Source organism: Rhinolophus ferrumequinum, chromosome 4 (assembly GCF_004115265.2).
Source record: "Rhinolophus ferrumequinum isolate MPI-CBG mRhiFer1 chromosome 4, mRhiFer1_v1.p, whole genome shotgun sequence".
Lineage (NCBI taxonomy): Eukaryota > Metazoa > Chordata > Mammalia > Chiroptera > Rhinolophidae > Rhinolophus > Rhinolophus ferrumequinum.
Window position 1 is genome coordinate 54,358,689 of NC_046287.1, and position 18,478 is coordinate 54,377,166.

Consider the following 18,478-nt stretch of genomic DNA (forward strand, 5'->3'; position numbering starts at 1 on the left):
TAGAATTGAAACTTAATAATGTGCCTACATGGAGTATAGCAAGACTGTTAGAATAATACTTATTCTCTCATTTGGTCTTAACCCTGCTTTTATATTTCCATTTCTTTGCTCCAACTCCACAGTACCGAGAAGGTGTTCTTCCTTTCATTTTTGCACTGAGGCTGAAGGGCTGCCTTATCCAAGGTCAGGGCTGAACCAGCCTTGAATCTCAGAGTTCTGATTCTGAATTCCTACTGCTTTCACTCCTAGCTTTCAGCTTCCTGCTTGCAGGTGACAGGTAACAAACAGTAAGTCTGTTTTGCAGAGGTGGAATCTGGAAGGCTCTCAGCAGCTTTGGTGGGAGGATGGGTGAAAGAACTGCACTTTTAAACATCTGTCACACATGGACTTGAGCCCAAATACTCAGAAGGGACCACATAATTACCCTGGAGAATTCCATCATCTTTGACAACTTCTCTAAGGTGCCAAGAGGTTGATTCTTCTGAGGCCTCCACCCCCACATCAGAGAGAAGCTGGGGTTCCCCTGGGACATGAAGGTGATTGAAATGCTTCCAGAGAGCCCTATAACCTCAGGATGGGGGCTCCCGACAGGTAGTTTTAGATTAAGGGCCCAGGTAGGGTCCACAAGGTGATTTAAGGGCCCAGGTAGGGTCCACAAGGTGAGGCAGGGCGTGCCTTTATGCCTCCCCACAAACTGCTTTCAGTTCATGCCTGTCTGAGCTGATGTCTGCGGGACTCCCTGTTTCTCTCCCCACTTCTCCCCACATCCTGGCCCATTCCAGTAGCGTGCCATTCCATCCTTGACATGAAGTCCTGGTTCCATGCTCAACTCCAAAGGGCATGGGGGATGCCCAGCATGCTCAGAGTTATCCTTTCAGAGTCCTCACCATGCTAGATTTCACAAGCAGACTTTCCTTCGCTGATTTATTATTACCTGGCACAGTATCTTTGATGCATTGTTATGCTGGCAGAGATTCACCTTCTAGGCAGGAGAGGGAGGAGTCGAGAGTCAGAAAGACCTGGCCTTCTCCAAAATTAGTAGCTGACAAGCCACAAGACCCTGACGCCCTGGTCCTGGGGTTCTAAGACACAGAGCCCAAAAGCCACCTTCCCATTTGGCGCATGGCCCATGGTGACCTCTGCAGCCACCCAACAGCTCAGGTGTGCTGAGGAGAACCAGGCATTGGTGTATGACCTTGAGTGAGCCCCATGACCTCTCTGTTCCTGTTCTCTACCCCCCTTCCAAGCCCCAACCCAAAACAACAGAGATTGATACTACCTGCCTTAGAGATCTTTGAGAGGACCACAGTGAAAACACATCCCACATGCGTGTAGTAGTGGAGGGATTCAGGCTTCAAAATGGGGTTAGTTGAAATCATTTGGGAGCTGTGGGAATTTGGAGCTTGGGTCAATGGGTTGTCGTGACTAAAGGAGGTGTAGGGTCAGTTTGGATGACATCTCAGCTAGGACTTAGAGGCAGGTTAATATTTACAAAGAGAGCCTTTTATTCTTTCTCTTCACTCCACCCTCCACTGGAAAGATCTAGAGCCAGCACCCCACCCCACCCCGGAAGAGATTCTATGTGTGCATTTTTGTTTTCTTTTGAAAATCATCATACAACAAAGTTAGTTTCTTCCCCCTTTTGGTATATAGTTCTATGAATTTTGACACAGGTATAGATTATGTAAGTGCTACCGGAACCAGGATCTGGAACAATTCTAACAGCTCCAGACTGCCTCCTGCTGGCCCTCTACAGTCAATCCTATAGCAACCAACCATCCCCGTTTTCATGGGATATGGGACTTTCAGTGCTAAAACTGGGAAAGTCCCAGGGAAACCGAGACAAGTTGGTCACCCTACCCCTGGGAACCACTGTTTCTTTTTTCCATCATTAGCATCTTTTTGACAATGTCAAGTAAGTAGGACCATTCAGGAACCTCTGAGGCCTCGCTGCTCGCTCAGGATAGTGCCCCTGAGATTCATCCAGGCTGTGGGGTCCATCAATAAATAGGTGGCTGCTCTGACCACTGGGTTGCACGCCGGGGAATGGATGTAGTACAATGATGTTACCCATTTTCGTGCTGAAGGACGTGTGGATCATTCCCACTTTTGTTTTCAACATAAAAAGCTGCTAAGACCATTTGTATGAAGAGTTTTGAATGGGCATGTAAGTAAGTTTCATTTCTCTAGGAGTGGGATGGCTGGTCGTATGGTAAGTGTATGTCCAACTTCATAAAAATGTGCCTAACCTGCCTTCCTGGGCATTCGAGAGTCCACAACCAGCCTTTCAGTGTCCAAGGAAATAGAGCTCTAATCAAGTGACAGCGGGGAGATCTACAGATCCTGTGATTTTTAAAAGGAAAAGGCTGACAGAAATGGAGTAGGGGGGGCACGAGGCCGGGAATCACATTTAGCCTTTGAAGGACTGTGACCTGGGTGGGGAAGGGGCTCCAGGGGAAGGTGCAGGGAAGGCTCCTTGAATGGAGGGCGCGAGGGGAGCGATGAGGGTGCCTCGCAGGGATAAAAGCCAGAGAAGACCCCAGTTTTGGTGGTTACTGAGAAAGAAGAAGAGAAGGAAGTTTAGAAACTGAAGGGCAGGAAATGTGTGGGAGAAACCCAGAGTAACAGCAGTCTAGGTATCTGCTTTTACTATGGTTAACTTAAAAAACATTAATTATAATCTTTAAAAATTAATTTAAATTCAATTAAGGTGGTTGAAATACTGCAAGACAAACATTTTGAAGACTGGCGTAAACCTTCGCCGGTCAATCTTTTCAGAGGCCCAGGACGGGAGGCGTCGTGAGGCGATGCGGGGTTTTGTGTTAACATGTAGAATCTTCTGTGTTACTCAGAGTCTTCACTCACCAGCCATCCATCCCATAGATGTGGAAAATGGCCCAGTGCCTTCTTAACTGTGGAAAACTTAACTCCCTCCCTAGCCAAAAACTAACAAAAGTAGCATCAAAAAGACGGGATGTCTCGGGTGGACGTCCCTAAAATGGAATTGTTTCCCTGCAGTTTTAATAAGCATAAAGTGGGCAGTGAAAAGAAAAATAAGTCTCTTTATCTCTTAGAGCCAGATCAGAGGTAAAAATAATTCACTTAGGGTTTATTAAGCTAAAGGAATGTGAAGACACGACAGGTAGTTAACCCACATGCAGGAAAAAGCTGACTAAATGGGAACGGAAAAGAAAATGATTCGGAGAAAAACACGGGGTAAAAATCTTTTCAAAGCCTCCTTTGGTTTGGCTAAAATATAATCACATGAATATCGGATAGGATTTGTTCCGGCTTGTCAGGTTCAACAGCAGCTGAGAAACAGCCATCAGACATGTACCCACGGGGACCTCTGGAGGTCGGCACTTTTGTTTTCATGTGCTGGTAACAGAAAACGTAAATCACCTTGTGGTACCTAAGACGTCAGGTACCTAATCCACTCAGTTATTCCCCCCCACCCGCGAAAAATGTAACTTTTAAATAACAGCATATGTATTCATTTGATTCTAATGTCTAATGATAACCAAAGTGACATCCAATTTAGGAGACCGTATCAAAGTGATCCAAATACCTAAGTGCCCTTGTAATTAAATTTACTTTTTATCAAGCGCTGCTTAATTGACCATTGACTTTCTCTCAGCTGCCTTAGGACAGACGCTGCTTCCAGCTGGTTGTGGAGTCGCTTATCAAAGGCGGGCGGTGGGGGTCTCTATCTCTAGCTGCCGAGCTCTTAGTCTGCTCAGGGCTTTTCCACGAGCAGGTGGAAGTGGTGGGCATTTATGGTGTTATAATGGCTGGAGCACTTCAGGGAGTGGGGATGCTCCATGTTTCGGTGCTGGACAGTCCTGCCCTGAGAAGACTGCCCCACTGATGCCCTGTGAGCCTGCCAGGGGCCGTGATGATGCAGGCACACCAGTGCCCAGCCAGGTACCTGGCTGAGTGGACAAGACGGGTGGAACTTGATGTGTGGTCAGACGTCATGCAGGATGGGAAAAGTGACGTGACGTAAAGCGCCAGGTCAGACAGGGCCTTGAGCCACGTTAGGGATTTTGTATTTTATCCTGAGGGCAGTGGCAGCATTTTAGGAATGAGAGTGATATGGCACTGTCTGCTTTCTGTCTCTTTCTCTCTCTCTCCCTCCCCCCCACCTCTCTCTCTTTCTCTTTTTTGAGTTCACTTTGGCCAGTTTGTGGAAATTGAATTGGAGGCCAAAAGTGGAGAATTATTTCTGCCTCCGGAGTAGCTTCTTTGAATACCTTCAGGCAAATGCCACCCTTGGCCAGCTGAGCACCATGCCTTCCTCTGGCCACGATCTTTGACTTAGGGTTCAAAGAAGGATCTCAAAAACCTCTGAATGAGCCCAGTGAGTCCCTAGAGCCTAGATTTGAGGTGTATCTGCACCTCAAATGTTAACACAGGTCACACATGCTGTGTGCAGTGTGGGCCTACGGCCCTGTGTTTCTAACAAGCCCCCTGCTGAGGTCTGTGCTGCTGGTCAGCCTGGAGGAGGGGATTCCTCTAGTTCTTGCCAAGTGCCCTGGATCCTCATGTTTTTTATCAGGAGTTCTGGACTGCACTTCAGACTACTAGAGGAACTTAGGAAAAATAGACCGACAGAAGCAAATTCGCTGGGGACTTCGCTTGCCTGCAGCCTCACAGCCACGCTTTGTCCTGTCTTAGTCAAAAGAAAGGATGCAGTAATAAGCTGCAGGTCACATTTTGAGCTCACAACACTGCATCGTTCTCTTGCATTAAAGAGATGCCCAAAGCCAGCAAATGGTGTGCTCCTGTAAGACATTGAGGAGTCAGTTCTCTTTTCTAGTTCTCTGTTGGCTAAATGTTCTTTAAAGCAACAAAAATCATTAACTGAAAACTGTGCAGGATTAAATGAAAAGTCTGACATAATATGGAGAGCAAGCATTTAATGTTTAGAAACAAATTGGTCGTGCTATGTCTATGATACCTTAGTAATATCTTGAGAGGCAAGATTTGGTTTGAGAGGGGAATATGTGTGTATGTACATTTGTGTATACACACATGTATAAATGTGTGTATGTGTGCTGCGTGTACATCTGTGCATACATTCACGTGCATTCGTGTGTACATATCCATGTGCCATGTGTACATATATGTGCACATAAGTGCAATGTGTATTGTGTGCAATGTATATATGTGTATGTATGTACATCCACAGTATACGTGTGTGTACATTCATATGCACATGTGTGTACAAGTGTGTATGTATATATGTGCATGTGATTATAGATGAAGAAATGATACGAGGGACCCGAGCCTGGGTTGTCTTGGTAAGAGTGATAATTACTTAGCATCTTCCTTGCAAGAAGCCCAAGTGCTTTGACAACCTTTTTCCAGACTCCCATATAGCTGCTGGGAGACAGTTTGCTGATGAGTACCCTCATTGTCATTTTGACAGGTGGAGAAGTCAGGAGCCAGGAGAGGTTAAGTGATCTGAGTCGGGTGAAGCCCAAGGCTGAATCAGCCTTGCCTGCTCCAGCCGTCTCTGTGCTGGCCAGCACGTAACCACTGCTCTGTGACATTGCTTGTTTGGAAGGGCAGTGTTTATATACTTGCTTGTCAAAATGCCTGGAAAGCTAACTGCCACCAATTCAGCAATTAGCCTCAGTGGTGCTCTGCCATGAACACAGTGCAACCTGGTTCCTGCCCAGGGACCTCATGCTCTATTCTCAGTTAGCAAGACATACATGCTCAGAGCAAGTGATGGCAGCAGACCCCTGGCCTCTGGGTCAACTCCTGGAATGTCAGGGAAGGCTTCCAAAAATAATATTAGCTGGGGGAGGGCTTCCATCAGAAAAGCAATGTGAGTTTTTGAAACAGAAACTGGTAGATTCGTGAGAAATAATTGCTCTTTATTCTTTGGAATGTGATTTAGAATTAGGTGCTTTCTTATAAATAACACACATGAATTATATGATGAAATATTTAGAGAAGGCATACAGAAAGGAGACATAATACTGTGAATTCCCATGTGCTCACCATTGACCTTAACAAGTAAACTGTGATAGACGTTTCCCAATCACAGTTCCCACTTTCCTTCCCCAGAGGTAACTGCTATCCTGAATTGGTTATTTTTAAGACCAACGTGCAATATTAATTTACAGTTTGGAAATGTTATGCAAATAGCAGCCTATTGTATATTTTTGTGTTTCTTGGTGAGGGGGCTCAACATTCTGTTTTAAAGACTTATTCCTGGCCATGGCAGTGTGTAGCTTGAGCTCATTTGTTTTCACTCTTATCTCGTTGTGCATTGTATTAATGTGCCACCGCTGCTTATCCATCATCCAATTGATAGACATATATAGGTAGTTTCCAGTTTTCTGCTGATATCAACATTTGGTAGTAAGTAGCTTTGCATGTGTTTCCTTGGGAGCAAATATAAGCAAGTTTCACGGGGTATAAAACTACAAGAATCGGTGCATCTTAGGGATGTGCCTCTAACTTATCTGAATATTGCCTGTTATGCCCTTAATCATTGAATGAACTACGGCACTGATTGCAATTTACTCCACATCCTTGCCAGAGCATTTCATACTTTTTACCCTGTTAAATGAAGCAGCTGCCTAGAGTGAGTAATATTCTCTCCCTAACTGGGCACCAAGTACCACATTCCCAGTCAACACTGAAGGCTGATGGCTTGTAGAAAACCCAATTCATTAACAAATAGAATATGATACTCAATTTTCAAAACAATAAAAGATCCTGGGCCATATCACTGCTACTCTGCTTTCTCTCTTCCAAAATGGTTCACATGGGTCACTCAAAGTTCATAACGACGATTAGAAACATCCTTGTGAAAAGCTATCATCAATATAAGTATTCTTAAATATAGTCACATTCTCTATGGGATGTGATAGTTAATCAGGCTGATGGGGGTTCCGTAGAAGTGTTGTCCCCTTGGTGATAACATTTTCCTATGAATGAAAAAATACTAAGGGATTGAATGCAGTGTAGTAAGATTGACATCCTGGTCACGTTAAAGTACCTCTCTGATATTGTAGCTTCAGAGATAGTCTTGAAAACAATTTTACCAGTGGCATCAACTGGAGGACTTGTAAACAGATAGAGAGTTTAAAAATCCCATGTGTCATGCAGGGCAGCCTGCGGGGTCTCTGCTCCCACTCCCCACATAAGAACGCAGGACATGGTGAGGCCAAAGAGGAACACCCACGGAGCCATAGATAGGGGAGTCATACCACTATATTCTTGCTGGCGGCTGGGTCAGAGACACAGGAAGCAGGAGCCACACGATTTACAACCTGCCGTCCGCTTCTCTGCCAACCAACCTCTCTTGCTAGCTGCAATCCGCGCTTGCTGGCTCAGCCACCATTTTCTTGCTAGCCCCCATTTGCTGCTAGCTAGCCATAGCTGTTATATTAGTGGCCAATGGCTCACTGGTTACAGCTGACAGCCAACTAGCCACAGCTGATGGCCATCCAATCACAGTTGATGGCCATTTACTACCCGAGTGAGCACCTTTGCACGTGAGGCCGAGAGCCTGGACACTGCACTCCTGGCTTTGTCCCCACACCATGAAACACATGACCTGCATGTGAGGTTGGATTTTTGTGGTGCTTCTTCAATGGCATAGTCTCCCTCGTGTTCTCATTTCTATGTCCCAAATTACAAAAAAGACTTTCCTATACAGCTTCCCTGTGCAGAATCCAAAGGAAGCCCACTTAGCACCAAGCACTTTTTGTATGTCTGTTTTCAGAGCGTGTGAAGCTGTGGTGAATGTTAGCACATTAGCTTAAGTGCGGAGATGAGGAAGACAACCAGCGGATGTTGGCTAACACCATCCAAAGGGTGGGGTGTGGGGTGGAGGAGCGTCAGGGAGGTGAGTTACTAGAGGAGGTTGCTGACTGAGCTGTATCATGGGGCAGGTGGAAAGGATATGCTGGCAGTAGGTTGGCCAGAGAGAGGAAGAGGAGGAAATACAATTACGGTGGTGGGATGACTAGGGAAGGCAGGGGACATGGTTGGGGACTCGCTTGCCTGGAGTGAGGGGACAATTTTGAAAGACACAAAAATGAGGATGACCGTGGGTAGGGTAAGGAGAGAGGTGATGTCTTGGCTCTTTGGCTTCCAGTCTGAGATTTACCTTTGGGTGAAGAAGTTAATGTTTGCTTTATGGATGCCAGTCGTAGAACAAGAGGTGGGGTCTATGTCCCCTCTCCTTATCTCTGGTGGACTGTTGTGACTTCCTAGGCCAGCAGACTGTGGTGGGAGTGATGCTCTGGACTTCTAAGGACGCATGGAAGAAATGATAAGCATTTCTGCCTTGCTCTTTGGGGATATTTGTTCCTGGAACCCAGTCATCATGATGGCGCCACTTCCTGTATTGAAGATCCCTGCCTTTCCATTGGATGGCACTCGGAAGGAGCATTCACTGTAATTTTTGATCATTCCTCATATGCTTTATTCAAATCTTCGTTCCATACCTCATTCTTGAATTCTGGACTCACGTTCTGTTACCTAATGTGGAACTTTTGAGCTGGTGACTTGCTGTCACCCTAAAATCAATTCAAAGCAAATTCGTAACTTTCTACTGCAAAACACTGCTTCCTCTGTTCCCGATTCCACTGAATGGAATTTCTATTCTAGACAGATATGTGAGATATCTTAAACACTTTTTCTTCCTTGTACTAATTCATGAAATATTCATTGCCAACTCTTGTCAATTATACTATCTCCATATATATTGAAATTCAAAAAATTTATTTCATCATGTACTATTTTCTCCTCATTATAAATATAACATGGGTTTATAGCAGAAGAGTTATAAAACATAAAAATTATAAAGAAGTAGATGAAAATCACCTATAACTAGTGTTTGTTGTTGTTGTGTTTCCTTCTAGTCTGGTTTTTCCTTTGAGAAACTTCTTCCCACTAGTCTGTTTCTATGTGAGAAATACCACCTGAGTGTCTCCTTCCCTTCTTCCCCCTGGCCCTCTGCCTTTCCAAATCCTTCTTCGTTTCTTGATGGGATTACTGCTATAGCCAGCTCACCTGCTTCCCTGTCTGTATTTTCGCTCCCTTCCAAGTCCAGCCTCTGCACGGTCAGGGTAGGCTTTTGAAAATGAAATTCTCATCTTGTCAATCCTTGATTAAAATCATACCCCTTCATCCTCCACAAGACAGCAATCACATTTCCTATCAAGGCATAGAGACAATTTTAAGCCAATCGCTTCCTCTCTTTCCAGCCTCATCTTACGTAATACTCTCTGACATGTCCCCTCTGCTCCAGGTGTGCCAGATTACTTGGAATTCCCCAGATATATCAGTGCTGCTGAAATGTTGCATCTCTTCTGTCTAGAATGTCATCCTGTGTTCCCCTGAAATGCCCCCTCCTTCCCCCCTTTCGCCCCCCGCCCCATGCCCTCTGTCTGTGGGAGAATGCGTACTGATCCAGGCTCACCTGTTCTGTGAGATGCTCTTCTTCCTGGTACCATGAAGGACCCCTTCCTCACACCATGCCCTGCAACCTTTTTCTTACCAGACAACCTCCCCCAGGGGCATATTCGTCTTTATATCCCCAGCACTTGGCTCTGTGCTTCCACATGATGGAGCCTCAATAAATGTTTACTGAATACATGAGTGAGTGAATGAATGAATGAGTGGAATCTGAGGTTTGGTGGCAATAGTTCTTTGCATCATTAGATATATTTTTTATTGCTTCAAACTTCATTCACCAATCACATTGGGTCATCTTCACTCTGTTGTTCCCTATCTTTTTTTTCAGAACAACACTAATGATTCCTAAACCATACGAGTATCTTAGTCACTTGGCAAACTGGCCAGGATTCCACCATCCTGTAAGAACTGGCTGATAATCCCACATACTGCCAGCCAGGCTGTGCTCTTCCTTTGTCAGCTAAGGTGCCATTTAGCGACTTAGAGTTTCAAACCTCTCACAGCAATAGTGCGGACTTGAGTGATAAGACAGTATTGACTTTTGTTGAGACCACCCATCAGATGTATTGATCTCAAAACTAAACGTTGACCAGGTTAAGGCTACGGTCAATATTTCACCTTGAAGGACAACACGCTTGGGTGGTTCGCAGAAATATGTATTCTTCCACACCATTTGAATGTCTTTATTGGCAATCCCTGCGAAATAGTTTGTATACTTGGGACCCCACAGTGAGAGTTGTCATTTTTGTGCTTAAATCCTCTAAGAAGGGAGGCGGGAAGACTCTTCCTGTTCACCCATTTTCAACCCTCCATGGTGACAACCGGGGCCAGATGCATGAGCTGTCCTGCTTTCCTATGCTAATCACTTTGGGGAGAAACCTGGCATTTTCTGTTTTAAGAACACAGGGCCAGGTTCTATGGGAACCAGGTTGCAGTTAGCTAAATCAGAGCTCTAAGGTGAATATTTAAGTGGGTCATGCCAAGTTCAAGTTGATACTACATCCAAATTATTTACGTTTAAGATTTGGCAGTATGTAACACCACTCTGCCTCTTTGGCATAGATGAAGCCAAAGACCAGGTGCATGCCTTGTGAGAATAATTGCTGGGCGTAAGGAACACATGATGGCTGGTGGGCTCTGTAGAGTTCTGCCCAGGGCTATGCTGTACCTCAGATGGTTTCTCAGCTGTCTGGTGTAGATTGCAGGCTTTTCAGCAGATTCAGCTGAAATTCTGTGCCTTAGAAGTCATGGAAGTGCCGTGGAGTAGAGCTGGCCTCACTCTTTTTCTAGGGGACTCAGTAGCTGTGGAAAAAGAAGCCAGTGCCTTGTTCTGAGCTGTGTTCTCCTCTTGAATGATTGCCTCATGTGTCTCTGCTCACCCTCCCCTTTATGAATTCATTCCTCTGTTTTGCCTTTTTTTTTTTTTTTTTTACATTTTATTGGGGAAGGGGAACAGGACTTTATTGGGGAACAGCGTGTACTTCCAGGACTTTTTTCCAAGTCAGATGTTTAGTTGTGGAGGCTGCCATTCAGCTTCAAGTTGTTGTCCTTTCAGTCTTAGTTGTGGAGGGCGCAGCTCAGCTCCAGGTCCAGTTGCCATTTCTAGTTGCAGGGGGCAGAGCCCACCATCCCTTGCGGGACTCGAGGAATTGAACTGGCAACCGTGTGGTTGAGAGCCCCCTCGCCCATGTGGGAATCGAACTGGCAGTCTTCGGAGTTAGGAGCATGGAGCTCTAACCGCCTGAGCCACCGGGCTGGCCCCTGTTTTGCCTTTCTTGACTCCAACTTTCCCACTATTACCAAAGAGTGCCGATTAGTCAACACCCTATTTTCAATGGAGAGTCCCACTTCTGGGAAGTGTTTTAGACCTTTGGGGGCATCTTCAGTCACTACATGGATAGGCAGGGTGCCATTGACAGAGTCTCAAGACATCGTGTGATGCATGGGCCAGTAAAATATCCCCCGTCAAACACAGCTTTCATGTTTCTTCATGAAGGTGAAAAACCTGTTTCTAAGTATCTGAGCCTTAGACCATCTTCTTTTCCATGGCACTTTCCAAAACACTTTTGCACAGTTTTAATATATATCTAAAATTTCCAGAAATGCACATATGCTTCAATTGAGGGAAGGTTATGTTTTATGTCATTTGGAACTTTACCAAGAGTTGGTCACCATTTCAGAAAGTCACCTCACTGAGGAGAACATCACTCACCTCTGAGTCACCACATGCACATCTCTCTCTGTTGACTTTTGTGGTTGTCACTTTTTCAACAATTTCAATATCAGCACAAACGTGGGATGACTTCATTCTGCCTGTGGGTATGGTTATGCCCAGGGACTGCCATGTTGAAATACATATTCTTTTTATTCTGTTAGGGCATTATCTTGATTTCTTTTTGAAACTGACTAACCAGGGTAGATTTCATTATCTATTACTTCTTTTTAAGATAGCACAGGAGATTATTTTAAAGAGGTATGAAAAAGAACATTGGCTGTGATTGGGCTGAGGCCCACTGAGTCAGTATCTCGGGCAGACCTCATCTGCTTCCTGATATCATGCCCTTTGTCCACCTTTTTCTGGAATTTCGAATCTGACAAGGGCATGAGCTGGGGCAGGACGCTGCATCTGGGGTTTGATTCATGTCTAGGTCCTTCTCGTAACTTTCTCCACTCCAAGTGCATTTTCTCTTTTTTCAAATTCCTATCTTCACTCTCTCATTCAAATATATGATGAAATGATATTCACTATTATGTCATATATCATTATATACTATAAAAGTTATATTATTTTCCTTTTATGTCTATATGTAGTTACATACATTATTATGTGATATGAATGTATAGTTTTCCTCTTGGTTGTATTATTGTTCCAAGCATTTATTCTCTTATCCAAGAACTTATCCAAGCATAAGTTCTCATTGAACTTATGCACATTATGTCCATTCTAAGCAATATATAAATAAGTAGTTTATGACCTAAATTAGAATTTTAAATCATACTTCACAAAAAAAGTGACAAAAATGTAAATTGGTTGATTCATTATAAAATTGACTTTGATTTTATTCTTATATGTAGCAGTGGATATTTTTAATTTAAAAATGCTTCTTTTGATTCATTTTTCTTTCAAAGCATATAAGGTCTTTATAATGTATCTTTTATAGTTATTGAGATAGCAGGTTGTTTTGGTTCTGTGAATTCCAGTTGTCAGAAAATAGTGCCCTTTTCAACCTCCAAAGCCTGTGTTTTCATTTGTATGTAGTGATGGAGAGAAAACGGTGCTGTAAATAAAGCAGAGAATGGAATGAAGAATAGTATATAGGAGGTACGGAAGCCCAGAGCTAGGAAAGAATCATTACAACGCTGCCTACTTGTTTGATAATTTAATTCCTATCACTTCTATCCTTTATCATCAGAAAAGAGAAAAACATAATCAGTCTCATTCCCTTTGCTTTTCTGGGGAAAGAGATCATTATAGATGAGAAATAGAACACTGGGAGAATGAAGGTATGAGTGCATTGCCTTAGGATTGCCTCCTTCGATGTCTAAAGCCCTAGATGGTTTGACTCTGGGCCTCCTCTTGAGCAAACACTAACTGAGGGCCTACTGTAGCCTACTGCAGCACCAGGCAGGGCAGCCAGAATGCAGAACAGGAGTCTCCCCAACAATTTGCTTGTCCAGGGATCACACAGTGTGGTAGACGCAGTGGAACGCAGAGTGGAGGCATATATCAAGTGGCTCAAGAGCCCAGGGGAAACAATCAGAGCCAAGGACATCAGGAAGTGCACCATGCATGTAGCTCCTGCATTTCTGAACTGAATTTTAAAGATAAACAAGACTTTTGAGGCAGAGAAGGAAGAGTATGGAAGGCATGCCAGGAGCAGCATGTGCAAAAGCTTGGAGTCCGGAATGGGACAGGTGCTATCTGGGTGAATGGCGAGAAGGTTGTAGTGTGCAGTGGGCAGACGTTGGGGATGAATCTGGAAGGTGGGCTGGGACCAGGTCAGGAAGAGTCTGGTGTGTCAGAATCTGGATTATTGATCAGCAATGACTCCCATTGCTGAGATTACAGGAGGAATGAGGTCTCTGTGTAGAGTCTGACTGTTGGGGACAGAGTTTGGCAGAGCATTGGACAGATATGTCAGCAAATTGCATTCTTAACTTCCTTATTACAGTGTTTCTTTAATGTGGGTGTGTGCTACCATTTATTGCCTGGAGGTAGCTCATGGTGAACAGTGTCCTGCCTAATCATCATAGTGAATCAGTGATAACTACATGGTGGTTTACTCATCTTCCCATAGTGTTTGGCACTTTTCAGTTTGCTCTGGCATATGTGACCTCATCTGTTCTTCCAAATGAACCCTCTCAGGTGGGTAGGGCAGGGTTATCATCTCTATTTCTTCTATGAGGAAATTTGAGAAGCTGGTTCAACGACTTTGCTAAGACATACACAGCTAATTTGAGACAGGGCTAGCCTTTAAAGGAGGTCTCTGGTGTGTGTCTGCTGTTCCCCATGCTCTCCCAATGGATGCCTGTTCGACATTCTTTGAGGGAGTGTGTAATGGGATCTATTGGGCCATCCCTGTTTGAAAGTGTTCTGCAATGAGAATCTCAACAATGGTACCTGTGGGGAACAGTTTATCCCTGGGGGAATGTTGTGTCAGGAAGAAAAATGCCACATTTTCTGTCAAGGAAATAATCCTACCGAATTGCCCAAATAGCCACCATTTAGTTGGTATTCAACTTCCCTCGATAGTTTAATATGGGGTCACTGTTGTCAGAGTAATCAAAGCCAGTCTTCCTTTTATTTCTTCTTTCTCTTAAATGAGAGGAGTCTTGGATGCCATTGCCAGCTTTGCTATGGTTCTGTGACCAGAGAGAAAACTGCCCTGTCTGAAACTCAAGAATCATTTCTTCAAAATCATTAGAAAATCTGGAAAAAGGAGAATGAGGGGTATTTCTCTGGTTGGGTTTATTTGTTTTTATACTTTAAGAAAAATCTTGACAAGTAGGCCAGTATACTTGCTTCTGGTCATTCTTATTCCTGGTGGACCTCATTCAATTTCAAAGCTTTTTTTCTATGGTTTCTATATATCAGCGTTTTCAAAACTGTATTCTGACTGTTCTGACCAAATAGCTGTGTTGTCATATCTGAGGCACTAGATGATTATTTTCTTCTCATCTTCCAACCACCTAGGAAATTGTTTTCTTTTACTTTCTTTAATTACCAACTGGTAGTTTTGTTATTTTGTCCAATTTATTAGATGTTATTGAATGCTAATATCCTGATACACATGTGCAAAAGGTAGAGTTAAGGCCCTCAAAAAACTCCTTTACTAGGGAAGAGAGATAAAATATGTACATTAATAATGATAATAATAATAATAATAATAATATGAAAGAGGTAACCACAAGCTCAGAGTCAGAGAAGTCTTCCCGAGGGAGAAGTTATTGAATTTGGCTTTGAAGGATACCTGGGAGGATGAGGAAAGACGTTTTAGGTATAGAAAAGAGCATGGGTTAAGGCAAAGAGGCCTGAGAGAATGTAGTTGTGTAAGGAAATTCATATGCTGCAACTAGAAGTGTGACTGGGTGTTAGCTGGATGGTATTTGGCTGCAAGTAATGGAAAAGCTAAATTCGGTTGCATTTACTCGCAAGATAAATCTAAAAGCAGACACCATTGGCACTGGTTTAGCTGTTTAAAGGTCCAACAAGGAATTTAGACGACTTCTGTTTTTCTGCTCCATCATAAGCACGTTGACCTTCATCCCCATGCCGGCTACCTCATGGTTGTAAGAAGACCTCCATGTTCAGATGTCAAGTCAGAAAATGAAGCAAAGAGAGCAGGACCAGCTATATGAGTCCTATTACATGAGAAAAGCAACGGCTTGTACAGATTACCACTTATATCTCACTGGCCAGAGTGTGTCCCATGGCCACCTGGGCTGCAAGATATTGGAAAGCACCTCCCCAAAGTCAGAATTCTGTTAGCAAATGGGGGAATGTCTACCATTGCGGCTGAACTGCAAAAAGTAAACTGAAAACAGATGAAAGCCAGACAACGAAAGGCCCAAGGTGTCCTGTGAAGATGTCAGATTTTATGTAGAAGGGAACCATAAAAGGATTTTCATCTGGGGAGTGATGTGATTCGATTTGTATTTCAGAAAGGTGATTATAGCAGCAAATTGGCGAACAGACTAAAAGTCATAGGACAAGAGATGGAGAGAGAGTTAGGAATCCATTGTAGCAGTCCAGTGAAAAAATTGACAAGGGTCTGGCCTCAAAGATTGGGGTGGAAATAGAAGGACAGATGGGTGAGATACCTGGGAGGTGGAGTGGGGGAGATAGATTGATGAGGGAGCGTCTAGAGGGTTAAGAGCAGGGGTGTCCAAACTGCGGCCCGCGGGCCAACTGCGACCACAATCCATTGTTAATTGGCCCACAGCAAATTCCAAAAATACGTTTAGTTTACTTAAATAAACCAGGTGAGGCAATACGTACTTCACCTCGAGTGAGTGGCCTGGCTGTTTGTGTATTTTACCGTATATGGCCCTTGGTAAAAAACGTTGAGAAAAGTTTGGACACCCTTGGTTTAGAGGGAAGTATAGGTTGGCACCCAAGATTTTGCCAGGGGGTGCAAATGAATTCCCAGGTGTTCCCACAACTTGTTCTACTCTTAGTCTGCAATGCATGCAAACATGCAAGGATTATCTTTTACAATTTAATATTAAATTTTTGGTTACCTCTTGGAGTTTGAAGCTAGCATTTCTCTCTCTCTCTTTTTTTAACCTATACTTCGGGGGTGGTCAAAGAGATCAGCTGTCCTCCAGAATCCTTTTAATGAATCTCAGAAGTGGCGTCTAACTTGCTTTGAAGAAGTACATCTTCTATAAATAGCAAATTTGGCAGAAAAGCTGGGTAAGGTCCCATGATTATATAAAAACTAGTGTTCATTTTACATAAAATGTCAAGTTGGTCTTTAAATAGCAGTCTCAGAAGCACAAGCCATTTTATTATCCATTAAGTCATTTAGCATCCACTATACAATTTTTCAAAATTATTTTCCCCAGAGGGATTGCTGATATACAGTATTCTTGCAAAAAGGGTGGTGAGAGGAAAGGGGAGAAATTGTTGAAAAGAGAGTATCCTGCAAGCAATCTCTTATTGCATTTGCTTTATAATTTAGGGAAAATGCAGACATCAAATTTGAGACAAGAAGTCAAGAAGAAAATGTTTAGTTGCTGTTGTAAACTCAGGGCTGTGTTTGGTTGCAGTTCAATGAGAGTTTTCTGCTTTGCTGCCATAGTTGTTTCTATCTATGGCACCTGCAGTCATAAGTCCGTTACTCTGTCCCCAGTCTGTATTAGGCACAAATGCAGGTCAGAAAGAAGCCGTGACCTCCACCCAGGCTAGAGCTCTGTCTGGTTTGGGAGGGGAGACTGAGTTTTCACACTTAAGGTAACTTAACCCTCTGAACAGCATATAAGAGGCCCTGACTACTTGGGCTGCTTGATCCTGAGACCTTGCTGTTTATCATTTTAAAATATCACAATAACAGTGGTCCTTAAGGACCATAGTTTTCAGGAGGTCTTCTGAAGGACCCCGAAGTTCCCTTAAGGACCATAGTTTTCAGGAGTATTTTGCAAATACTCTAAAAGCTGCATGCAAAATATTTAGTATCCATATATATCCTTACAGACTTTTTATTTCCTGGGACACGGATACCGTGTTTATCAGATTCTCAAGAGGGTTAGTGTCTACCAGAAATGGAAGGAGCGTGGAACCAGAGCATTACAATCCCCCAACTTTGGAAAGGGAAGTTCCAGTGAGGTGAAGTGCTTTGAATTCCTTTTGTTGAGGATTAAACACTAGGGTAAATCCTTGAGGTCATCCAGGGCACTGTGCAGAGGGCGTGCCCCTTCTCACCCCATGGGGCCTAATGGCCCTGAGATTCAGCCAGTCCTGTCTGTGTTCAACAGTGTCTTAACCTTTAATGCAGGTGACAAGGGATCTTGACTTCCTCACATTGTTTCTGGAGTTAATTGTTCATCCTGTCTTCTAACCCAGTGTTTGCTGACACGCTTCTCAGCAGGGTCCTGATATCTCCTCTTGGCTGGATAGACCCGTTTAAAGGATGCTGGGTCAATGCAGATCCCACTTTACTCCCTAAAAGTTTAAGCTGTTTTACAGGGGCACTTCTTTCGATGACTTGGGTAGTGCTTTTTCCAGGGTGTCTTAATCAGCTTGGACTGCTCTAACAATCCCACAGGCCTGTGCTATCTCTGTATTGCTGAGGTCTGGTTTTCAAACCTGATTTGGTGATTCCCAGCCTATGTCTTCTGCTACAATCTATTTCAGGAACCTCAGGGATTGTAACAAATGTATTAGGACGAAACTAGTTTTACTTGACTTCCGTTCAAGCTGCTCTAACAAAATACCATACACTGGGTGGCTTGTTAACAATAGAAATTAATTTCTCACAGTTCTGAAGGCTGAAAGTCTGAGATCAGGGTGCATAAGGACCTCTCTCAGGGGTCCCTTTTATAAGGGCACTAGTCCCATCATGGGGGCTCCACCTTCAAGGCCTAAGCACCCCCATAAGGCCCACCTTTTAATATCATCACATTGAGGGTTAGGATTTCAACTTAGGAATTTTGGGGGACACAATGATCCATACCATAGCACCTCACTTAAATGTTATGAGTGCTTAGGGGGAGGGATTGGAGGAAGATTCACAGTCACGGTGACCCGATGTTTCTTCCAGGATTTCCACTACTAAAGCCCCAAACTCGGATCTTTTTTTCTGCCTGTCAGCATGTCTGGTATGTTCTGGAAGCAGCTCTGCTGGGAAATCCCATGTGAATTCAGGGGAGTTCTTTCTGGGGCTCTTTATTTCTGAAAAGCGACTTCTCCCAAAGGCCAGCTCTCAAATAATTTCCATTGTTGGTAAAAACAAACAAACAAACAAACAAACAAACAATCACAGTGAGGAACCCCAAGCTCTTGATCTAACTAACAATTTCTCCTTTTCTA